Source organism: Acanthochromis polyacanthus, chromosome 3, assembly GCF_021347895.1.
Source record: "Acanthochromis polyacanthus isolate Apoly-LR-REF ecotype Palm Island chromosome 3, KAUST_Apoly_ChrSc, whole genome shotgun sequence".
In the NCBI taxonomy this organism is placed as follows: domain Eukaryota; kingdom Metazoa; phylum Chordata; class Actinopteri; family Pomacentridae; genus Acanthochromis; species Acanthochromis polyacanthus.
The window spans coordinates 35,661,375-35,686,468 of NC_067115.1; the positions used below are offsets into that span (position 1 = coordinate 35,661,375).

Genomic DNA, 25,094 nt, shown 5'->3' on the forward strand with positions numbered 1-25,094 from the left:
ACGTGTGTTGTGATAGCACTGCAGCCATCAGTGTTCTTAAGGGGTTGTTTTGACCGACTGACTAAAAATAGCTGGTTGTGTTACTTCAGGACCACAACCCTAACAAGCTGTTAACCAGCTACAGGCCAGCATGACTGTAATCTGTTGTGTTGCGCCATATGTGACTTGAGCTCGCCCTATGTTCCTTCATTAGTTACTAATTGTAATTTTAATCGCGCAGTTATGTGCAGAGTGCAGTGCTTACAGGACGACCCACTGGTGTATGTTTTGACAGTTTCATCATTTGCTGTCAACACAGTGCTCGCGAGACCCGTTTCGAACACTGACAAGAGAAAAGCATATGCAGAGACTGGAGCTTTTGACATCGTTTCTGATAAATCTATTTAGAAAATATCCTCTAATAAGGGAAATGTACAATAGGTGAAGTATCATCAATGTGTCCTTTGGAAAAACACTTTGTCTTCTCGTAGTTTGTGTATTTTATTATATTATATTCTCATTCAGGCAGTACCACCATAATTTTGTTGTATTGATGTCCGTAGCTGTACATTGACAATAAAATTCCTGAATCATAAATCTTGGGTGCATTTTTATTTATCGCCGATGTAAATGTTTGTGGCGAGCGGAGGTGGGCTTCAATGAGAAGTATTAGGGTGCTACAACTACCAAATGTAGACACCAGCCAGACAACGCCACCCCAGGACTGTCACCCAGGGAACTACAACCAACACTATCGAGAAGGCAACTCAGGTTCGTTCTACTAGTGAGGCCGGAGACGTGATTCCAATGAAGGAAACAATATAAATTTTATTTAACAATATCAAAACACTCTTGTTAAAAAAACAGTTTAAAAAAAAACAACCATTCACACCAAGCTGCTAAATGATGATTTCTAGGGACTAATCGGAGCTGGGGGCACTATGGCAGGGGTTTGGGTCGACGGGCATCACAAAGGAGCCCAGGAAAAATCACCCACTCACACGTGAACATACACACACACACACACACACACACACACACACACACACACACACACACACACACACACACACACCTTAATGAAGAACTCAAAACAAAACCAGGGGATGAGCAGCACGCCACACAGGAAGGGGGTTCACACCACCCGGCGACACCAGTTCCCACCACCGTAGGCCCACCGCTCCTACAAATAATAAAGGGAAGAGATATTCATTAGCAGGATTTTAAAAAAAAACTCAATTAACAAAATAAAATTATCACAAACTGAGGAAAACTACTTAATCAAGAGAATTATGAAAACTGAAACATTCAATTTAAGAATTGATAAACTCCAGTCTACAACTCAAACCAAATCCACTTATCACACAAAATAATCAAATGCAGTCACATGACAAACATAAGTCAGACAAAGAAAATACCTAACAAACAAATGACCACATAACTACAGTAAATACTCAAAAGAAACAGAAAAGAACGAAAAAAATTACACCCTGCCGTCACACATGCACACGAACATTTAAAATAAGCAGCAGGGAGAACAGTTATCAGCAGCCACAGAGACAAGCTGAGGCAGCTCAACACAAATAACTGCCTGAAAAAGGACAAAGCCGACCAACGACATCGGCAAAGCAGACCCACGTCGGCCAAATAAACCTACTCAGGCAAATAACCCCACCCCGTAAGGCAAAGCAAACCCAGTAAGGCAAAGTAAACCCAGTAAGGCAAAGTAAACCCAGTAAGGGTTTAGCTTGAAGCTATCTCTGGTACAATGCATCGAATGGAAACATTTATGTTTAATATTGTACATGGTCCCTTCTTAAATAAACTCATAATAATAATAAGGCGAAGCAAACCCAGTAAGGCAAAGCAAACCCAGTAAGGCAAAGCAGCAGCGTTTCCGGCGTCGGATCCAGCACAGCTCCAGACAAATGGCAGCCACGCCGGTCAGTGCATCGGTCCAAAAGGAGAGAACAGGGAACGATCCGCAGCCAGAGTAACAGCCTAAAATCACTAGCTGTTATATGCATGCAGCATAACCATAGCACACGATAGCAAGCAAAAAGGACCTACCGGTAACGGGCCACGAGTGGCTCACAGGTCGGTCTGGAGACACACACACAAAACGCTGCCTGCATGTGGCTCACTTCGGACGCACCACGGTGACTCTATGAGGATAATAAATGGCTACTATAACCACAATACGTGAAAACAGCCTTAAACAAAGGACAAACGATGCAGCAACTGCTACCATAACTGTCAGCAAAATGTAAACAGGAAGTGAGGCAAACGGGAGCGGGGGTGTGCCCCTGACGTCAAAGCAAGAGAACGGTGAGTAACTATTGCCCAGTTTTATAGTGCGTCCTCTAACCTGATTGGTTAATACAAGTCACAGGAGCAAAAAATCAGCCAACCCAAGCCAGGATGCAGCATTCATTCATCCTGCTACATGTTGAGAAAGTTTTATGTGACATGAGTTTTTTAATTTTATTTTTTCTGGCAGAGTCAACTTCAGAACTACCGAAATGAATAAGTGCATCTCATAAAACTAGTTTGTGCTCTCAGTGTTGGGTAACCTCTAGCCTGTTTCTCTGGAGACCACATGGCACATGGACGATCAATTACAGGAAAATTAGAGAAACTGACTCATACAGCTAAGGTTGGCAAAGACAAATGGCCATACATCTGTTCATAAAGAAAGCCAAAGAAATGAAACAGAGTGCTGTACCCTTGCCAGGCTCACATCCTACACACTCTCATACAAGAGTCATTTCCCAAAGGGGTTGAGCTGCCAAATCCGAAGTCACCTTGTCTCAAGTTGGTCGAATGTGACGTGATCCACTGTTTTGTTACGAGTCTTTTTCAAACACCTTGAGTGCCATGTTGGTGCTGTCAGCTCCACTGTTCCAACTGCTGCCCAGTTATATGTCAAGCTCAAGGAGAAGATCATTCACGGCCATTTTCTTTCTCTCGACTCAGATTGCAGTACTGTACAGGGTCTCTGATGGTCATTCTATTACCTGACACTGAGCCTAATAGAAATAATACGCCTGAAAGAGCTCATCTTTAAAGCTGCTGTCCGGAGTTTGAATCGCAGCGTCTCCCAAAACACTGTTGGTCCCACCCTCCCTCCCTCTGATTTCGGCCCTTTATTTGTGCACGCGCGCAGTACATGAGAGGAGTGCCCGGAGTGCTGCAGCATCTTGCCTGTTTTGCTGTTTTCCCCTCTTCTACATTTAGTACATTTAGTAAATAATAAAGGAATTACGTTAGAATGCTTTATTGAGTCTAACTTGTCCTAATACCAAAATAACATGAATCTGCTAGGACGAACTAGTAAAGTTTCAATATGTGATTACACTCGTGTATCCCTCTCGATGACGTTGTTTATCAAACTTAGTGCATTTACGTGTGTATATGTGTTAGATTGTTTATTTCTATCTAGAGTTCAGAATTGCATGACTCCTCTGACGAAGAGTATGTCCCAGACGCCCCAACATCTTCCTCCAGAGGTCGGGCATCTAAATGAAGCCGTCAGGCGGGCTATGGAGGCCGTGGTCGGGGAGCAACGCGAGCACCCCGAGCCAAAAAACGTCCTGCAGTCTCTTGGCCTGACAAGCCGTGGGATTGGTAACTTTTCTGGAAGTTGCTGAGCCCTGATGCTCTCTCCTCCACAAGCAAAACAAATGTGCGCGCGGTTGCGTAGTGCGTAGCTCGCCCACCTCTGCATGGGCTTGCTTGCTGTGCGCGTAACCGTTGATTGACAGCATGACAAAGCTGAAGCTCGAACTTGATTGGTCGGCAGCGACCAGCGCTTTTTGGAATAACATGGGGGTCTATGAGAGGAAGGCGGAGCTCAGGAATAAATTTTCATATCGCGTTATACTTACTTTATATTATAGTATCGAACTAGACTAACACATTTAAGCTTTGTTAAAAAATGATACATAAATTGAAAACAAACGGAAACTCCGGACAGCAGCTTTAAGTTGCTGCCAAAGCTTACCAAGTAGTTCATCTGTCTTTTTTGAATTCCTTTGCAGATTTCATGATCAATCCTTCACAAATCATAATTACATTCCACCAAGCTTCACTTGTCAGAATGTAACTTTTTCCTCTCAATCATGTGAATGTTCATTTCTCAAATCCCATTCTGATAAACAGTCAGTCACAGAATCCTGGGGTATAATAAGGGATATCATTCTTGTCACTTGAGCAGGAAGCTTTCCTTGTAACATGGAAACTCACATCAAAAAGCATTTTTTCGAATTTGCAGCCTGAAAATAAAAAAAACACAAAGTGAGTTCTGCTGTGCTTTGCATCATGTGAAAGGCAAAGTGTGTAGCAGAGCCAAAAGAGGCTGATTCAAATGTTTAATGACAATGACAATTTTGATTATATGATTAAATTTACTGACAATGATTAGACCTAAGAAATTACCTCTAACTAGCAGCAATAGCCCTACCATTATACCATACACCACTGAGCCACAACGTTGAAACCACTGACAGGTGAAATGAATGGAAATGCTACTTTGACATACAAAGTATATCTCATTACAATGGTACCTGTCAAGTGGTGCAGTATCTTAGGCAGCAAGTGAAGAGTCAGTTCTTGAAGTTAATGCATTGGAAGCAGGAAAAATGTGCTGTATAAGGATCTGAGCAATTGTGACAAGGGCTAATTTGTGAAAACTAGACAACTGGATTTAGTTTATAATTATCATTATTACTAACAATCAGAAGACAGATGAAAGTAGCTGCTGTGGCAATTATAAAACTGTGTCATCATGCTTCGTTGTTGATGGCAAGAACGGCATGTGTGCTGATATCTTTATTAAAGGAAATTGGTGATGAATCACCCTCATGCACAAATCAAACGTCAATAATAGTCTCATTTTACTTATGACTATGAAGATGAAATAAAAAGTACAAAAAATGCAATACTGTTAAAGATGGAGAGACTTTCACATTTTCTTTTTTCAAATGCTATTTTCAGGGGGAATCCTGTCTTATTAGACTCCTTCTGGATTCCTCATGCTGAACATCCTGACTTTGACACTAAACAGTCTGTGCTGATGGCTTCTTTGATACAGACTTTAAAATGTTAACTTCAAATTCCACAAATCTCAATGCAATCCACTGCACTGATCCACGACTGAAAAGATCAGTGACCTAATGTCTTGAAGCCTGATGTCACAGAACATTTGAAGGAGTCCAGTCTAACCAGAGCCATATCAGCTTAACTGTCAACCTTAATGTAGTCGTGTTTCAAAGAATTTCCAAGAGACAGAAACAGAATCCCAAAAGACAGTTCTGGTAAGCATCGTTTTACTTACATCGATCAGGCATAACATTATTACCACCTGTCTGATTTTGTTGGTCCCCCTTATGTGGTCAAAATGCTCTGAACCATTGGGTCTGGACCGGAGGACCTCTCAGGGTGTCCTATGGGGTCTGGACCAGAACGTTGACAGTGGATTTTTTGGGTACTCTGGGTTGTGCAATGGGGCCTCTGGGAATGAAACTGGTTCCACTGCATCCTGTTGATCCTTGATCAGAATGGGGTTTAGGAAGTTTGGAGGTCAAATCAACACCTTGGACAATTGTCATGTTCCTCACGATGTTCCCGATTGATGTTTTTGCGATGTGGTAGGGTTCATTTTCCTGCAGGGGTAGACCAGTGATATGTAGGATTGCCATTTGCATGAGGGAGTGTGCTTGTTCTAGGACAATGTTTATTTGGATGTCTAGGTCTCATCATCACGGACGCCAAAATCCAAGGTTTTCCAGCAGAACACCACACAGAACCAAGATGATTGATGTTATTCATTTCACCCGTCAGTGGTTTTAATGTTGTGGCTCATCAGTGTGTGTCTCCTCAGTATCTGGAAACAAAAGTTTGTCTCGTAACATGACCAAGCTTGATTTTAACTGTTTATCTTTCTTGTTTTGGAAGAACATCTAAAAGACCAGTTACAACCAACCATGTCCATTCATTATCAATCCTGTATTCAGACTAAGTAAACGGAGCATGTTGTGGATGCACAGGTTGTTTCAAAGCTTAGCATTTATAATAAAAAAAATAAAAAAACAAAACTTTGAAAAAACCTATGGCCATCTGCCGTGTAAAAAAATATCCTCGCATCCTTCTCCAGTTTCTTTATCTCCAGCTCTCACTTTCAGTTTTTTTTTTTAATCTTTTGGTACTTTATGCCAAGTTTTCTAAATTTTGGTTCCAAAAAGCAAATAAAGCCTCAAATAAAGCCTCAAACCTGATCTTTTAAAAGAAAAAATGTGTCAAAGCTTAGCTGTTTATGAAGTTGGTAATAGCACCGTGAATAGTTACTTCCTTGCTGAATTACTTGTTCATGTCTTGCAGCAAGGTGTATGGTTTTACATATTGTGAAGAAGGTAGACGCATCCAAAACATTTCAGAGTTGGTTTCACCTCTGATATCTCTGGGACTGCAGTAGTCGTCTGCTCATCAAGGGCCACAGACATGCTGGCACCACATCCTGGACAATACAAGAAAACTGGGAGACAAAACGAAGAGAGAAATGTGTATAGATGTCTTTACAAAATTAGGATTGCTCACAAATGGGTCTGGTAAGTTTTGAGTTGGGGAAAATAGAAATATAGTGTCTCCATTCACTGAAAGATATCGGCCTACAGTTTTGCTTTGTTGTGTTTTTTTTAGTTTTTATCATTGAGAGACTGAGACCTGTTGAGGGAAAATAATAGACAATATCTTGTACTTATTGCTCCCGAGCACCTCAAGGAGGATGTTTGATGAGGTCCCCCACCTCTATTCCCTCTGTTGCCCCCGGTTGTAGCTCAACACCAACACTGTGAAGTCCTCTGGTTGTCAGGAGAAAGTCCCCACCAGGAACATTGGCATCTGATTTTAATTTTTTCTTGGGTGTCTAATTTGGTAACCGACATATTCACAGATCAACAACTAATTAAACAAATATATTTGTCATTTCATTATATAATAACTATGGCTTTTGAGATGACTTCCTGTCAAGATGCAAATGAGACAAATACATATAAGCCAATGTTTGTAATGTGAGAAAGTCTTCAGACACCTTCATGAATTAGGCTAATTAATAGTAAATGCATTGTCATGATGTTCGATCTCTGAAGTCAGGGGAGTCTTACACTTACAGCCCCCGGGTCAAATCCGGTCCACCAAAGGGTCCAATCCGGCCCGGGATGACTTTGTAAAATGGGAAAATTACAGAGGTGAAAATGAATACTCACTGTGAAAATATTTAAAGGCAGCAAACGCTGTACAATATTAGAAATACCAAAATTGTTTGGTTTGGTGGAACCCTGTTGTTGATGCACTGCCACAGCTTTTATGCACTTTTTTATATAAATTTAATACATTTACGTGGCAGGCAGACAAATGAACCTTCTTCCTTCATAGTGAGTCTGTTCAGGTGATCAGGATTACTACACAGGTGTGGAAATTAATGTAGATTTCAAATAATTTCTACATCTTGACAAGTTGTTCTAATCATAAAGTAAAATGTGCCTTATGTGCCGTATGTAGATCAGGATTGTTGTTGTCTTTTTGTTTTTCTCTATGTTTGATCGTATCTCAAATTTTTAGCTTTCAGTTTTCACGTTTTAGGGTTAGAGAGAAATGCAGTTTCAGTTCTCTATATGTGTACGCATGTAGTAGAACCGACAATAAAGCTGACTTTGACTTTGAAATACTACATCGTTTAGTTCCAGATACCTGTGACTAAATGTTTTGTGCCTTTGTAGATAAACTGTGATCTGTAAGTTGTAATGTATGAATGATAGACTGAGGCATAATATTGTTGATTTTTCTGTAAAAATTTCAGGTTGTTAATTTTTTTTAGAAAAATATAGTTCATTAAATGTGAGCATCTTCTGAATGTGCTTTTTTGCAATAACAAAGCGAAAAATTTGGAGTTGTTATTTATCGGTTATTGTGCTCTAATTTTACTGTTCCGACCCACTTGAGCTCCAATTGCGCTGTATGTGCCCCCTAAGCTAAATTGCGTTTACCACCCCTGTCTGCAGTCATCCTACACCATCATTTTAAACCTACATCTGTTATTATCTAGCAAACCGAGAACATGCTCTTCCTGTGTATTGTAACATGGATGTTAATTTCTCTGATGATGGCTCCCTTATAATCTTCGTAATATTCCATCTCATGGGTTTGCTCTCCTGCTGACATGATCTGGTTTTTGCTGCTTTTTGCAACCCTAGCATCTTCTTAGTGACAGTTCTGGACTGCTAATGTGCTCCATGCACACGGGCAATGCAAAATAATTGAAGCTTGGTTTGAGCTAAGGTTGATGAGACATTGTTAAAGTCTATAACTAGAACAGCCGACCTCAACTAAACATCAATGCTTTTTCAATAAAGCACAGATTTCATTGTGACTTTTAATGGAATGCTCACCAGATTTCATAGACAGCAACTAAGGTTAAAAAGTTCTTTTCAGTACTTTCATGCTGTAGCAGTTAGCATTTGTTGAAAAATAACCGTGGAGTGTTTCTTAAACACTTCAGTTAAACCTAATTTAAAAGCCTTCATGATTGATTAGCATGAGGAACACGGCAGATGCATGTGTTTGCTGATGAAATTACATGCTTATATTAAATGACTTTACAAGGGTAAAGCTGCCCATATGTACGAGGCCCAAGATTTGGAGTCAAATCACTGTTAAAGACTAGAAATGCAGTGACCATTCAGATACAGTTCTGCACGTGGCTGCAAATCTGTTCACGAAAACTATGAGGGCAGTTAAAGAAGATCTTTGATCAGATATTCAGGGCTTTATCCTTAAACCACAGCACAAAGCAGGTTCCACAGGTAAAACATCAAGTGCCCGCACATTACAGCTGAAAGTTCAAGAACAATACTCCTGTTCTTCAGACATCCTTTATCTTTATGCAGGTATAAACTCTGATCAGCATCATAAAGGCGGCCACATAGTTTCATGATAGCACTCAGATATTAAAACTGGAAAGATTCTGCTGAAAAACACAGGGTCAAATGATCCTTTTAACAGATAATTTGGTGTCTTTGAAGTGTGGTTGCACGAAGTATTTATTCATAGTCGGTGCATTACCTACAGTAGCTGGCGGTTGGCGATCCCTTAGTCTGGAGAAGCAGACAGAAGTACTTGCATAAAAGCGAAGCAGTGAACTCCTGTGGAAGGGGTCAGCAGTCAAATGTATTTCAGCCACATTAAAATAAAAAAACTGCCTCAGTTTAAGTGCATAGTGTATGAAGAATATTTTCACTGCTTTAACTTGCCATCAGCCAGCCCTTCAAGACGAGGAGCCGGTACTGTTATATCACAGCGTTTTTACCCGCAGAACATGGAAGTTGTTTGTCTACCTCTGTGTAACTTTGGTATTTTAATATGTCAGTTCCTATGTGGTAGTGGTGGTGGTGGACCAACAATTCTGTGTTCAGCAAACTCAAATGATTGTTTTTGTCAGCAGAGTCCAGTGGCTTTGGAGAGATTTAAACGGCTTCAGTTCCATCAGGGATGTGTGACGGCCAGCTAAAAAATTCTAAATATAGTGCACTCTTAAACTGATAATGGTATTTTTAGGTGAGGCTTTTTTCAGGTTGCAAGAACAGGTTTCAATGCTGGTCCCATCTGTGGCAGTTCATTGTTTGGCTTGCATGCTTGTTCTCCAAAGTGGGACATGCTGACAATCCCCTACTGGTTAGGTAATATTTCAACTGTCTCCTACAGCTCTACTTCAAATATGCCAAACTAGCCATATAAAGAAATTTAAAGAAGACAGCACTGAACACAAATCACTAACTATCTAAGATATATGGGTAAGTCATATATAAGTCATATGTACACCACCTTTCAAAAGTTTGGGGCCACTTAGAAATGTCCTTACATTTGAAAGAAAAAAAAGGCAGTTTCTTGCCAGTGAAGATAACATTAAATTAATCAGAAACACAGTCTAGACATTTTTAATGTGGTAAACATAATTGTAGCTGGAAACGGCAGATTTTCAATTGGAATATCTACACAGAGGTACAGAGGAACATTTCCAGCAACCATCACTCCTGTGTTCTAATGCTACATTGTGTTAGCTAATGGTGCTGAAAGGCTCATTGCTGATTAGAAAACCCTTGTGCAGATATGTTAGCACCTGAATAAAAGTGTGCGTTTTCATGGAAAACATGAAATCGTCTGGCCGACCCAAACTTTTGACACACTAGTGTGTTTTTTCCAAACCAGAGCTGAAAACTGCACTGCCTGTAGACACCATGGTCCTATTATCACACTCGAACTTGTGTTATGGCTCTTATCTGGTTGTTTTCTCCTGCCTAGATCTTTACTTTACTACTACTTTACTTTCTGCTCTCAGATGTAAAACCTTTGCGCAGTTATGTTAGCACATGAATAAAAGTGTGAGTTTTCACGGACAACATGAAATTGCCTGGACGACCCTAAACTTTTCAACGGTAGTGTATATTTCGAAGTATTCATCGCTTACATCCATGCCTCTTCCACTTCTCTTATACCATCAAGCCTGTGTAAGGCAGAGCTTAGATTGATTTTAACAGGCTGTAGGGTAGAAGCCACAATCACCTTACAGAATTTGAAGAGCCCATATAAGCCAGAATTTGCAGGATGGCTTAAGCTTATGACAGACACAGTTGTTTTTGAGAATATGATCACCAGGGTAAACAATGTCCCAAGTACAATTAGCCAAATGTGGCAGATTGTTCTGGCTCGCATTAGTGATGTATAACATCTGTATAAAATCTATGTTATTTATGAGATGTAAAACTGATTTGTGATTGCTGCCCTTTTTTGTTTGTTTGTATTTTTTTGTTTGTGTTGTCTTTTTATTGACTCACGGTCACCACATATCTTGTCCGCATCATTTTGAGCAATGTGTCAATTTTGTTGTTTATGTTTGTCGTTTTTTTAATGCTGTTTGTTTTTGTTTGCTTAAAATGAACAAAAACTTCAATTAAAAAAAAGGCACGGTCTGGGTGACCCCACTCTTTTGAACGGTAGTTTATATAAAAGGTGTTTAAAAACAGAACTTGAGCTTTAATTGTTGTTTTTCATGTGATCATCCCAAAATATCAGTTTGTATTCTGCCTTAAATCATGAACCATCATGTAAAATAGAATAAAAATAAATGATTTTTTTCCAGCTTATTTCTTTGGCTTTGACATGGCTTTATTTTCTGACCGTACTGTTCATTGCTGATATGTTGTGTATTTTGCCAAAGGTAACATATGGGGTTAATGAGCTGTGCTGCACAGGACATATGTCTTCCTCTGCTTTGTAGAGAACAGATCCTCCTTTTTTCAGGTGGTTTTTCTGCCATGATGGCAGGCTATAACCTCCCACTGTGAATGGTGACACACCGAAGGTCAGTGTGTTATTCTTTTGCGACTGCTGCTTTCTCTTTGTGTCTTTGTGTGTATTAGAACAGAACTGATGACTGGTATTCACTTTTTTTAGACCTAAATATTATCTTGTGTACGATGTTCCTAGTCAACACAGATGCATGCAAACTGACAACACTTTAGCCAATGAACAAAAACATCTGCAACATTTTGACTGTGTGTCATTGAGAAAGAAATGGTGTGAAATGAGAAGACACAAGCAAATACTGAAACTTGATAACTAGCACAGTTTTAGATTCATTTTCTATGCAATGGGAATCAACAACAACAACAGCTTCTGAGCAAAACCGAAGTTTTGCTGAGGATTTGTATCATGCAGTAAGACAGTCATCCTATTTCTTTTTTTAACTAAATTATCTGTATTTTTGACAGTCTGCAAATATTCTACCCCAATAGGCCCACCCATCACCATTTGAAGGGAACACAGAAGCTGCATCCTTTGCTTAGCCCGTGACGACAGTGATTGGTCTAAAGAAATACAAACAAGCCAGAACATTATTCCTCTTTAGTAGAATGATACAAAGGTGCAACCAGACCATTATGTTCGACGCCATGTTGGAAAAGTGAGACTAATAAGATTCGGAAAAGTCTCTGAGCTTCAGTAGAAATCAATTGGACTTCTCTTGTAGGTTCTTGAAGACATTTCACTTCGAAGAGGTTTCTTCAGTTCCAACAGACTAATGGGAAGTTATAGAATTTATTGTCACTCCAGCTCACGTGGCTGATGGACCATTAACGACCCAGAAATGTCTTTAAGAACCGACAAGAGAAGTCCAGTTGATTTCTACTGAAGCGACAAACATGACTGCACTTGCTTGTTGTTGCGATGGCTACTCTTGAAGCTACTGATATTGTGTACGTCACAGTGGTGTTGGAAAACATGACAAAATGTTTGAAGTTTTTTTTGCTAACTTTTTTGTTAATTTGAACCACAGATTTTATCTAAAGATAGACATCATGTCACCACTACTGACTGTATAAAAACATGGATGGACACTTGATGACGTCACCCATAGATTACCCAAAGAGTTGTTTTGAAGTTTAGTGTGGCAGCTCTTGTTATTGTCATTTTTTCAGTGCCTGACTCTTCTTAACTTCCAGCTAATCCAAACATTAGCGAAGATGTGGAGTGTAATTGGAGGCCATGCAAACATCTCAGTAATGACCTCTCACTCACCATGTACATTTATTCCATTAATTATGCAAAACTTTAGGCCTTAATGCACTATAAATGGATGAGTTATATAAAAAATTTAACCCCATACGGTGTCCCAGGCTATCAACATGTTTATTTATTCTGTTAAATTGAGCTTTTTAACATGTAGGTCTATGGGGACTGACTAACTTTTGGTGTGGCCATTTGAGAAACTGCTTTGGCACTTCTATGTTGGCTTTTTCTTTCATTCCCGGAGGTTGCTGCTTGGTCGTTGAATTCCTCCCAAAAACTAAAGCGTGAAGCCAAAATCTGATTAGTAATGAGGTAATGGATAGCGGGTTCGATGTCCCGCTTCTGGCTAAACTCTGGTTCCAGATTCTGGTAAAGCTTTTCGGTTCTGGTTCCAAATGGCTTCACCAATGCACAACACCATTGTCCATCGATTTCCAGGACATTTTGGCTTCACTTTTAGGAGGCCCTCGTGATGTCCATCTTTGCATACAGTCTATGGTATTGAACTATATGGAAAGCCTTCATTTCTGCTTTTCACTTCTTCCTCCTCAGAGTATTTGTGACATTTGGCCTGAATCCTGCCAAGATCTGGAAATGTTTCACCTTTTTGACAAGAAGAGAAAAAAAAGTAATGTGTTTGTTCATTGCATGTATTTTATGAAATTGTTTTCAAGAAGGTCATAGTTGAAGACAGTAACTGCATTATGAAAAAAAACACATTTTACAGGCTTTGACAGAGCCCACTTTTCCAGCCATAATATGTGGAGACAGCAGTCTTGATTTAGTGATTTGGGCAGGTCTGCTGAGATGGAAATGGTTATGACTTCCTCCACATTTAGCATTTACATTAGCCCTGCTGTCACAGGAGAGAGTAGACTTTCAGTCAAGACTTGGAAGATGTACGCAGCAGTAGAGGTCCAGCGGCTTTTCCAAGTGTTTGACTGTGATGGTGTAGGACATGGAGCAAATTAACTTGATATTATAGCTCATTATTTAGCCACAGGGTGAGCTTATTACTACTTGAGATTGTCCTATATTGTGCAGTTGGTTAAAAAAAAAAAAATTTGCTTGCATGACACTAAAAATTGCTGGGACACTAAAAATTGCATGCTAATTTGTCTCAGAGCTAATTGTTCCTGTTTATTCTTGGGAACATGTCATCAATGCTGATTAAGTTATTATGAAAGGCGGTGCAATTTTTACCTGCAGGAACATAGGCTTTCCAGTCAGTTAGGTATACATTTCTTATTGTGTACAAGACAGATTAAAAAAACGTACGTCTTTTAGTCCTGTGAGGTGATGAGTTATCCTACAGGGATTCTTCAAACTGTCACTACATCTCTGCAGAAATGGAAAGAACACAGTACTCCTATGTGTTTACCAGAATGGCTGAGAGTCTCTTTTGTTTTTTTTGCAGCCATTACTGCTGCACTCCAGACAAAAAGCAGAATGCCCTTCACACTGCCAACAAAAGGAACATTTTGAATCATCTTCAACATGAAGCACTCTATTTATTTGTTGTTTCCTTAATTGCCATAATGGTTATGTATATACGCAATGTCGTGTTGTCTACGTTTGTACAATATTGAAGGAGTGTTGACCTTTCATTACTGATTCACAGCAATAACATCCACCTTTCATTCCTCTTTTAAACACGTTCCTGTCCTTAAGGGCTGTGAATTTCATCTAAACCAAAGCAAGCCAGTATTCAAATAAATATACATTTCTATTGTGGCTATACAAATAATAATATCTGTTGTGAAAGAAAGATGTTTTCTACTGCTAAGACAGCAGTAGGAATCTCTTTCAAAGAGCCACATAGTCTGCACTGAGTTCAAAACAGGACTTTAACTCAGGAGAATGGGGTTCGTGTCCCGTGTGGGTCTATTATTTTTTGACTTAAAGACCCCCTCTGGTGAAAATAAAAAGTTTTTTACCTTGTCAACATGTCCATCTAGTTTTTTTTTTCTATGCTGTAAGGCATGTCATGAGTGAACTGAGCAGTCAGCATCGTGTCTGGAGTATTTCCTCCTTGAAACTGAAGTGTCCCGATGACAGTCTCAAAAACACAGATGTAGATGTTTGGGTTTTCATATATTATAGCAAACCTGAGGAACCCATCCTGTCAGCTTGCAGGGTGAGATTTTTTGTATAATTATTCAAACACGTGGCTGAATTGCTCCAGTGTTACAACTTGTGATGGGTGGGTGAAAAAAGGGACAACACTGAGTCCTTTCAAGGCAGGAAAGGATTATATGAATGAAAAAGCTAAATATGTACCTTTGATACAAAGAGCTGAGTGTGTAGGGGTTTAATCAATGACCAGAGAATGACTTTAAGTTATTTTTACTCTTGAACAACAATTTGAAGCTTCAGCTCCACCAGATTTTCAGATTATTTCAGACAAACTTAAAAAAGAATTCTGAATGTCTTTTCAATTTGAAATATAAAGCTCTGTTCATTTTCTTGTTTCTGTAACTGACTTATGGTGATTGTTTTAAAATGCTGTCTTTTGACCACTTCTATCAACTTTAATTCAAACTTAACACTTACACAGTCAAGTATCTCTTTGTTTGTTTAGACCAAAGGTTTCTCATCAAAAAAAATAATTAACAATTGCAATCATGTTTTTATATATACACACACACTACTGTTCAAAAGTTTGGGGACACATGAAATGTCCTCGTTTTTTTCAATGAAGATAGCAATAAATGAATGTAGCCGCAAGGGGACACAAGCCAGTGTCTTATTGTGCCGGTCCCAAGCCCGGATAAATACAGAGGGTTGTGTCAGGAAAGGCATCCGACGTAAAACTTTGGCCAAATCAGACATGCGAATCAAATGTATGACTTCCATACCGGATCGGTCGAGGCCCGGGTTAACAACGACCGCCATCGGTGCTGTCGACCTACAGGGTGCCATTGGAAAATGGACGTGTGGAGGTGTGCTCGTAGAAAGAGAGAGAAGAGGAATACCAAGAGTCTAGGACTGAGAGTAGGGACTTTGAATGTTGGAACTATGACAGGAAAAGGTAGAGAGCTGGTTGACATGATGCAGAGGAGGAAGGTGGACATACTGTGTCTCCAGGAGGCCAGGTGGAAAGGTAGTAAAGCTAGAAGTTTAGGAGCAGGGTTCAAGTTGTTCTATCATGGTGTCGATAGGAAGAGAAATGGGGTAGGAGTTATCTTGAAGGAGGAGTTTGTTAGGAATGTCCTGGAGGTAAAAAGAGTGTCGGATCGAGTGATGAGCCTGAAGCTAGAAATCGAAGATGTGATGTTCAATGTTGTTAGTGGGTATGCTCCACAGGCAGGATGTGAGCTGGAGGAGAAGGAGAAATTCTGGTTGGACCTTGATGAAGTGATGCAGAGTATCCCTAGAAGTGAGAGAGTTGACATTGGTGCAGACTTCAATGGACATGTTGGTGCAGGAAACAGAGATGATGAGGAGGTCATGGGCAGGTTTGGTATCCAGGAGAGGAACGCAGAAGGACAGATGGTGGTTAACTTTGCAAAAAGGATGGAAATTGCTGTAGTGAATACTTTCTTCCAGAAGAGGCAGGAACATAGGGTGGAGATAGGAGCACACAGGTAGACTACATCTTGTGTAGATGGTGTAATCTGAAGGAGATCAGTGACTGCAAAGTAGTGGTAGGTGAGAGTGTCAGACAGCATAGGATGGTGGTGTGTAGGATGACCCTGGTGGTGAAGAAGCTGAAGTGGGCAAAGGCAGAGCAGAGGACCAAATGGTGGAAGCTGAAAAAGGAAGAGTGTTGTATGACTTTCAGGACAGAGTTGAGACAGGCTTTGGATGGTCAGGAGGTGCTTCCAGATGACTGGACAACTACAGCAAATGTGATCAGCGAGACAGGTCGGAGAGTACTTGGTGTGTCATCTGGAAGGAAAGGAGATAAGGAGACTTGGTGGTGGAATGAGGAGGTGTAGGAGTGGATCCAGAGAAAGAGGTTAGCTAAGAAGAAGTGGGACACTGAGAGGACTGAAGAGAGTAGACAGGAGTACAGGGAGATGCAGCGTATGGTGAAAGTAGAGGTGGCAAAGGCCAAACAAGGGGCTTACGATGACTTGTATGCTAAGTTGGACAGTAAGGAGGGAGAGACTGATCTGTACAGGTTGGCAAGGCAGAGAGACAGAGATGGGAAGGACGTGCAGCAGGTTAGGGTGATAAAGGATAAGGATGGAATTGTGTTGACAGGTGCCAATAGTGTGATGGGAAGATGGAAAGAGTACTTTGAAGAGTTGATGAATGAGGAAAATGAGAGAGAACGAAGAGTAGAAGAGGTGACCGTTGTGGACCAGGAAGTAGCAAAGATTAGTAAGGATGAAGTGAGGAGGGCATTGAAGAGGATGAAGAGTGGAAAGGCACTTGGTCCTGATGATATACCTGTGGAGGTATGGAAGTGTCTCGGAGAGGTAGCAGTAGAGTTTCTGACTGGGTTGTTCAACAGGATCTTAGATAGTGAGAAGATGCCCGAGGAATGGAGGAGAAGTGTGCTTTAAGAACAAGGGAGATGTGCAGAGTTGTGGCAACTCCAGAGGAATAAAGCTGATGAGCCACACGATGAAGCTAACTGATGAAGCAAAGAGTAGTTGAAGCTAGACTAAGGGCAGAGGTGAGCATCTGTGAGCAGCAGTATGGTTTGATGCCAAGAAAGAGTACAACAGATGCAATATTTGCTTTGAGGATGTTGATAGAGAAGTACAGAGAAGGTCAGAAGGAGCTGCATTGTGTCTTTGTAGATCTGGAGAAAGCTTATGACAGGGTGCCCAGAGAGGAACTGTGGTTTTGTATGAGGAAGTCTGGAGTGGCAGAGAACTATGTTAGAGTGGTGCAGGACATGTATTTGGACTGTAAGCAGTGGCGAGGTGTGCTGTAGGTGTAACAGAGGAGTTCAAGGTGGAGGTGGGACTACATCAGGGATCAGCTCTGAGCCCCTTCTTGTTTGCTATGGTGATGGACAGGATGACAGACGAGGTTAGACAGGAGTCTCCATGGACTATGATGTTTGCAGATGACATTGTGATCTGTAGTGAGAGCAGGGAACAGGTGGAGGAGAAACTAGAGGCGTGGAGGTTTGCTGTGGAAAGGAGAGGAATGAAGGTTAGCCGCAGCAAGACAGAGTATCTGTGTGTGAATGAGAGGGACCCAAGTGGAAGAGTGAGGTTACAGGGAGAAGAGATCAAGAAGGTGGAGGATTTTAAGTACTTAGGGTCAACAGTCCAGAGCAATGGAGAGTGTGGAAAAGAGGTGAAGAAGCGTGTACAGGCAGGCTGGAACGGCTGGAGAAAAGTGTCAGGTGTGATGTGTGATAGAAGAGTTTCAGCTAAAATGAAATGAAAAGTTTACAAAACTGTGGTGAGACCAGCCATGTTGTTTGGTCTGGAGACAGTGTCCCTGAGGAAAAGACAGGAGGCAGAGCTGGAGGTAGCAGAACTGAAGATGCTGAGGTTCTCTTTGGGAGTGATCAGGAATGAGTACATCAGAGGGACAGCACATGTTCGAGGCTTTGGAGATAAAGTCAGAGAGGCCAGACTGAGATGGTTCAGACATGTCCAGAGGAGAGAGAGTGAATATATTGGTAGAAGGATGCTGAGTTTCCCAATGAAAGGCAGGAGGCCTAGAGGAAGACCAAAGAGGAGGTTTATGGATGTGGTTAAAGAGGACATGAAGGTAGTTGGTGTGAGAGAAGAGGATGCAGAAGACAGGGTTAGATGGAGGCAATTGATTCGTTGTGGCGACCCCTGAAGGGAAAAGCCGAAAGGAAAAGAAGAAGAAGAAGAAGATAGCAATAAATGAATCAGCAATACAGTCTAGACATTGTTAATGTGGTAAATGAGTATTCTAGTTGGAAATGATTGATTTTTAATGGAATATCTACATAGGGGTACAGAGAAACATTTCCATTTATCATCATTCCTGTGTTCTAATGCTACATTGTGTTAGCTGATAGTATTGAAAGGCTAATTGATGATTAGAAAACCCTTGTGTAGTTCTGTTAGCACATGAATAAAAGTGTGAGTTTTCATGGAAAAGATAAAACTGCCTGGGTGACCCCAAACCTTTGAATGGTAATGTAAAGTAAAGAATTAATGCATGTGTGCTTTAACATATTACTGCTTCTTCTCTTGCAGCCTTTCAAGTCTTAAATTTGGTTGTCAGCAATCATGTACATTTTCTTCAGAAACTTTACAATCTGCCCATTTCCGTGATGGACACTTCCTGTTTCTTCACAAATTTTCATCTGGCTCAGGACGAGTCTGGTGCATCCACATTTCTTTGTGTGATTAAGTAAAACAAAACTTTAAAGCTGACTGAAGAACATTATGTTTCATAGATACTGCAGTGAATTCATTTTTCAACTGTGCTGCTCCTCTCTTTACAACCTATCAGAAGAATTCTCAGAGATGTTTTATTTGTATTTAATGCAATTTTCTCTCCTATCCAATATGATGCATATGTTAACTTTGATGCAACTAAAGTTCAGTTGGAGCAGGGGTGTCAAACATACAGCCCACGGACCAAAATCTGCCCACCAGATGGTCCAATCTGGCACCCAGGATAACTTTAAAAGTGTAAAAATTATAGCAAGGACATTAGCTGAAAATTGTAAAATTGAAAAACTTTAAATGCAAAATAATTTCTAGAGCCTGACAAGTTGTTTTGATCATACAGCAAAATAGTAGATCGTTAATTTCCAGATACCTGTGACTAAATGTTTTGTGTCTTTGTAGATACTCTGTGACTGTGGCTTATTTATCGAAAGAAATTTCAGGATGTTCATAATGTTTTGTAAAAAGGTAGTTCCTTAAATGTGAACATTTTCAGCATGCAATTTTGTTGCACTAAAACAAAGGAAAAAATTGGAGTTGTGGTTATTCCTCCACCAAGGACGTGGAGATGTGCAGAGACAAACCAACGCTGTGACAATCAGCGTTGGTTTGTCTGTTTCTCTGTCTGTTAGCAACATTACTCAAAACCACACAAAGGAATTCAGATGACATTTTAAGGGAAGGTCAGAAATGACACAAGGATCAAGTGATTAGATTTTGGCAATGATGGAGCTTATAATGTGGGTCTGGATTATTAAAGATGTATGTATCATTGTGAGATAGCGGTACGGTGTCACTGTAACCATGACAACAAATGAACGCTACGTCAGCAGCATGATTGCGATCAGGGCCGGCTCTGGACATCAGGGGGCCCTAAGCAGGATCACTTTTTAAATGTGTTAGAATGAACTTAATCAGTATACCAACATTGTACATAAGGTCAAATACATATTGTTTATTTAGAATTTGCAATGTATAGTTAACTTACCAGCAACATCATCTGTTGTTGTATGCTGCTGCAGACTAGTCTCTACTGAAGCAGCAGTCGAGTCGCCTTCAGCTGCTGTGATTAAAATAAAGTCATAAATATAGTATGCATTATGTGCAGAGTAGATAAAACAATACTAAAAAACACAAGTTCATATTTGAATACAAGAAAAAAACACAGTAAAGTTTCACTGCAATACTTTACAGTGGCAAGAGGAAAACTAGTTATGTTCAGGTTGCACTCAAAACTACTGAAAAAAAGGCAATGGAATATTTTTACTTACCAGTGACATCATCTCTTGTGTCAGCCTCCTTTGACGACTGTCCAAGGGCACCACCAAAATACCTGAGCAATGATCCCTCTGAGAAAGAGAATATTTTGTTTTTACAGTTTGTGTGAGCAGAAAATAATGTTAAGGGTAAATCAAAGTAGTCTAAATACAATCACTTAAAAGAAAAGACTTAAAAGAAGCAGCAGACTCCGTACGCCTTATCTCCCATGGCAGGTTGCTCCAAAGTCGAGGAGCTCGGATGGCATGTATAGCGCCACTTTAAAAACTGCATTAATCGTCCAAAAACTCATTAGTTTCACCAATATTTCTCCTCTAGCGCCTCTAGCTAAACAGCGCTAGCATTAGCAACAACGATTTGGTTACCGTCAGCTGAGCAACAAGTGCATTTAAAAATGAAACTCACGATCATAGTATCCACAAAACAATCAACTGATGTTTTCAAAAACTACCTTGCGTATCTCTCTTTTGTTCGTCCTCCTTCTTCTTTTTCCTTTTTTCCGCACCTGAAGGATAAACACGCTTCATCTTGTTTTTTTTCTATTCTTCTTCTAAACATCCTCCTTGATGCCAGTTTTTGATCAACCAACCAAATATTTTGACACGTCTGGGGCTGCGGCTGCCGCCCAATCAGCGAGACTGAACTTACAACGCGTGTTGGGTGGTTGCCAGGTTAGTCCGAAGCAAGTAATGTTAGATGGCAGTCTGTGGGTCAGACCATCAGACACAGTCAATTCCGGGGCCCCCTAATGGCGGCGGGGCCCTAAGCAGCCGCTTAATTGGCGTATAGGGAGAGCCGGCCCTGATTGCGATCCCACTACAAATCCACCGTTGCAGACTGATCGAGACTTATCCATCAGAAATGATACAAGGAACAACTGATTAAATTGTGGGAATGTTTCAGAGTCCCCTCAATTCCCACTGTCTGCTACATATTTAGGTCATGCAATTCAGTATCCATACATAATGTGCACATGCATAACACATGCCTGTCCTCAGCGCAAGGTCCTTTTGTTTGTGGCTACATCTATCTTAAATGGCCACATTCTATGTTGCGTGATTTCCGCCATGACTTTTTTCAACATTTCAGCAGTCGGAAATGATACGACGGAGCAGCCTTGGTGGAGTACTGCACTTTCTGAGTGCTTTTCTTGTTTATAGGTTATTATGCTCTGATTTTACTGGTCTGGCCCATTTGAGAACAAATTTGGCTGTGTGTGGCCCCTGTATGTTGTCAGTTTAACACCCCTGAGTCAGACAGTCAAATGTGCTATACGTCTAACTGCCTGCAACCTCAAATAGTTTGAAACAGAATGTTAAGCTTATAACTTCCAAACTTAGCATTCCCAACCTTTGTTTCACTTTCAGGCTTGTTGCTTTTAGTGCCAGCTGATGTTATCAGACTTCATGCAGTTCCTTCTAGAGTCACAAACAACTTTAAACAACTTTCCCCCCACAAATGCAATAGTAGTCGACTACCTAAAACACACAAACAGGCTATGACGTTTAAGAGTCCCAATTCTCATTCAAAGCTTTTCATTTGTATTTAATAGCTGAAAGACCAGAAAAACTGACTGCACACTGAACTTGTTTTTGTACTCAAGCAGGAAAGCCCAGTTATTTACAAATGGAGTTAAAGTAAGACGATATTTACAGTCCCATGGAAAGAAAAGAAAGACGAGATGGGAGGTGAGGACAGTGTGACAGAAAGGGTGTGCAGTTGGCTGGCTTGCTGCATGGTTGGCATATTCTCAGTTGGATGAGAGGACATTTATGTGATGTCAGCACGCATTAACCTCTCAGAAAATACAACGGAAACAAACAGGGACACATGTGCCCAGATCCCACCAGCTCTAAGTAACAAGCCTCTGGAAGGAAAGGCTACGCTGGACAACACAGAACAAAAATAGAAATGGGAAGATGAAAGTGTAGGGCTTCATGGCTGCAGCGCAAACACAGGATTTGTGAGACACTTGACAAATAGTAGATTAGAATTCCTAATTAAGCTTCAGGTTAAATGATGTACATTGATTGTTGTGCAAAAGTAATTAACAACTATGTATAGAAATTTGTACGCTATAGACTTAGACTGAAATGTCATGTTATTCGGCCAATGCCTAATTGGTCTAAGGAGCTATTTCCCCCTGAGTACACAAATGATCCACCATGTGTAGCATAAACTAAGCATGCTAATGACAGTGAAGGGCACAGTACAGTGTTAACAACACATTTCCTTGCTTGCATACATGAAAACTAATTAACATCCCAATTCTTTGTGTTGATAAGGAAACTGCAGGTTATTTTCTTTCACCATAGCACCACATAATTTGTTATAAATGTAGTTATTTAAAACTCAGTGTTTGCTTATCTGAAGCTTTGGACTGTTTTTTTCAAAGCCTTCTTCAATGAATGGAACTTGTTTGAGTGCAACAAAAGCAACAGCAAAGGTTCCCTTTTATTTTCTATACTCGCTTCCTTTATCATAGTCCATTGAAAAATATAATGGTCTGGGTTTGGAATTGCTTGTTAAAATGTCATCGTGGCTGCACATGTGAATCCACACAAGGCGGAGTGATTGTGTGGTGATGTACAGGCATGGTATCACTCCCGTTTATCAGTTCATTCTAGTTTGTATTCACACTGCTACTACTAGCAGGAATGGCAGAGGCTGGATCTGTCAGCTATGTCTTTTAGGTATCTGACTTTGCTGCTCACTTGCCAGCTAGTGTGCAAGTATGCCTGTAATGACAGTAATTTGACATAAAAACTAACCCAGGCTGGTGGAAATCCAAGGTGTGTCCTGAGCAATCAGCCTCTATCCAAAGATTTACTTTTGCTTATCAAGCGTTGGGTCACAGTGTCAGCAGGTTTAGCAGGACATTCTAGAAATACCTCTTCTGTGCTGCACTTTCATGCTCCTCATGGGATCATGGGGGATTCAGAAGTAGTTCCCAGGCCAGATGAGATATACAATTCCTCCAATGAGTTTAGAGTCTACCCTGGGGTTTCCTCCCTGTTGGATATGGTGCATGGTCAGCCACCGGAAGGAAGATACCCGTTTTGGCTGCTTGAATCTGCAACATCACTGTCCACACCTTATAACTAATGGTGAGAGATGTACTTAAGATTGATTAATAAAACTCAAGCTTTCTTTTCAGGCTTATCTCCCTCTTTGCAACAATGGTCTGGTTCAACAACCACATTATTGTTGAGACTGCACCAGTTTATATGTCAGTTTTATGTTCCCTTTTCCTGTCACTTGTGAACAAGATCCCGAGATCCCTAATAACTCAGTCCCACCTATTTGTAATCTAAAATGTTCTTCTCTTCAGCACAGATATTTGAATATTTTCATACAAAAGTCTGACAACCGAGCAAACTCACTCACCAATCTTTCAGTGGTAATGGCGCAAGTACCTGTGCAGCACTAGTACGTGCATATTGGGACTGAACATTAAGGATGTTACACCCCTGTAAAGGGAGATAATAAAGGAAAAACACAGACATGCTGTTACTTCAGTCACATCCAGTGTTGTAATGAAATCTTCAAAATGAAACACAATTTCTGTTACAGGAACAATCAGAATCACGCAATTAACAGTTTTAGAAAATAATATTGTACTGACAACACAGCATATCTTTGTGATGGCTTAAATCAAAGTTTACAAATTATGTAGTTGCAGTGTTAAGTACGTCTGACATTTTACATCTGCTTCAGTTCAGGTTTAAATGAAAATAACTTAGTATCATTCATGAATATCTGTCACAATCAAACTAAGATAAAATGAAAACGATTAACATCATTACTTCACACAGAAAGTACAAATATCGCAACTTGAAACACGTTTTCTACCAAATTTATACTCTTTAAATGCATATCGCCCGGTAACATCACAAATGTGTCTCCGTTTGCATGAAAACAAGAATGAGTGTCACATTCACACACAATTAAACTTATCTGCTCTCAAAGTTCCTGAAGACACCAGCAGTTTACTTTCTACGTCTCTCAAAACACACAGAAAACATATATGCTTCACCAGGTGTATTATATTCACTTATCTTATCTGTAAAGGGGGATAATAAAGGAAAAACACAGACACGCTGTTACTTCAGTCACATCCAGTGTTGTAATGGACGAACGGAAGCAGCGTGTCCCGCTCTACAGTCCGGCTCAGACAAAAGCAATCGAACCCCGATCACTGATTGGAGAAACAACTTTCAAATAAATAAACTTGTATAAAAGTAAACACTGCAGAAAAACAATTTTAAATAGTAAGCAAAGTGATTTTTACAAAATAACATCAGGAGTTGCTCATGTTGAAAACACAGATTATCCTTTTCCTCTTCTCACTCTGTTTGAGACCAAAGTAGTGGATAACAGATCGCTCAATCTCACTGTGAAATTCACAAATCAGTTTTGTTTTTTACATTTGATAAATGAATTGTGTGTTGTTTTTAACTGTGTGCTATCATGGATTAAGTATTGTTTTGCTTACAAGTTTTTTTTAACAGCATTTTAACATTGCTTTTATAACCATTACAAGGACACCATCTACATTCAGAAGGCAATTGTCACTGAACAGAGCTGTGAAAAAAAAACAGTTGAATGTGCAAAAAACAATTAAAGTTGGTGAACCTTGACAGTAGAATATGTCACCACAGATGGAAGATTTATTTTAAACTGTCCATTGATTCTTATGTGACACTGACTTCACTAGACAAAACGGCAAATGCACGAATTTAACTCAAAACCTAACACTTTCATACATTCATTACACATAAAGTAAAATCTATATAAAGATTTTTTTTGTTTTAAGTTTGATGAATAATGGGGCTCCACAGTGGCTTGGTGGTTAGCACTTTGGCCTTGCAGCTA

General features: G+C 40.2%; 1 long non-coding RNA gene across 1 annotated transcript; it reads right to left on the minus strand.

Moving 5' to 3' along the window:
- Positions 1–787: 787 nt before the first annotated feature.
- On the minus strand, positions 788–24,330 carry LOC110970530 (uncharacterized). The gene is made up of 6 exons (XR_007941002.1): positions 23,607–24,330; positions 20,213–20,290; positions 19,930–20,004; positions 6,426–6,511; positions 2,050–2,144; positions 788–1,162 (listed from the first exon to the last, which is right to left on the minus strand). It is a non-coding gene; the product is annotated as an uncharacterized LOC110970530 (long non-coding RNA).
- Positions 24,331–25,094: the final 764 nt, after the last annotated feature.